We start from the raw sequence: 1468 nt of genomic DNA on the forward strand, positions 1-1468 counted from the left end.
AATTATGAAAATAAATTTGTTTATTTAAAAATGGAAAAAATCCTAATACGAACAGAATGTTAAAAAAGACTCTATGACCTATTACATTACTAATTTTGAAAAATTACTCATCTTTACTCATCTTCTAAAAAACTTTACTGAAAACACTAACCTACAAAACGAAACAAACATACAAAAGAAACATACCAAACGAAACAAACATACAAAAGAAATATACCAAACGAAACAAACAAATTATAAATGAAGTTTATTTGTGAACGTAGGATTAAGAAACTACCCAAAGGGAAGCGAGCAATTACTCAAGCATGTCTCTGTCAAGCGATACAAACTTATACTCTGAAAAAAAAATAAAAAACATTTAAACAAAAATAAAAAACAATACCTAAACAAAGCTTAAAGATATTGAAACAAACAGAAAACAAAACCCATTTTCAATTCAGGTGAAACGGGGCAACAAGACATGAACAAACTGAAGATCGACTGGCAATTATTTCTGTCAGATACGGTAAAGCATGATGTAATTGGTGAAGATAATTCAATTTATGCATCATCTAATTTTTCCTCTTTCTCTTTTTTTTCTCTTTCCCTCTCTCTCCTTTTTCTCTCTTTAGTTATTCCCTTGATAAATTTGCATATCCTTCCAGTCAGTCTCATTAAGCAAATTTGCCCCGAAAAAAATTTTTTCTTATAGTTTTTGGGTTGAATTTTTCAGAAATATTTTATTTCAAAACAATTGAGTGATGAGTTGATATATAGTATATTTTTTAATGCTTATTACATATATATTTAATAACAATATTTTTTCATTAATTCAATCAATCATTCATTTATTTATGCATGCTTATCATTCTATCAATCAATCATTTTTTCATTCATTTGTTCATTCCTTCATCCTTTAATTAATTGATATTATTATAGTTATTATTATCCTTATTATTGTTATTATTATCAATATTATTATTATTATTATTATTATTATTATTATTATTATTATTATAGTTATTATTATCCTTATTATTGTTATTATTATTATTATTATTATTTTGACACCAGAGCATCACCCACAAGCGCCTGTGTAATCACTTCACGAGAAGCATAATGAAAGTTTCTATTGGCGTAAACAATTATTTGGAGAAAAAAAACCTTCAAATCTGACTTCCGCTTAATTGTAGATAACATAAATAGTAATAAACATAATATAAAAATTGAAATTTTGTTATAAAAAAAATTGAAAAAAATTGAAAATTATGTTATAAAACTTAAAACAATAAAATTTATAATATATGCACCCCAGAACAGCCACAATAAATTAAAAATCACGTGTGTAAAGGTGGTGTAGAGGTTAAGGTACCTAATCCTAGCGTTGCTGTGACTGTGTTCCAATGCGAGAAGATCTTCCATCAATCACATTCAGTATGTGTAATGCGTAGATTCACGTTAATTCACACTCGTGTTGCTAATATTTCGA

Source organism: Helobdella robusta, assembly GCF_000326865.2.
Source record: "Helobdella robusta unplaced genomic scaffold HELROscaffold_680, whole genome shotgun sequence".
In the NCBI taxonomy this organism is placed as follows: domain Eukaryota; kingdom Metazoa; phylum Annelida; class Clitellata; order Rhynchobdellida; family Glossiphoniidae; genus Helobdella; species Helobdella robusta.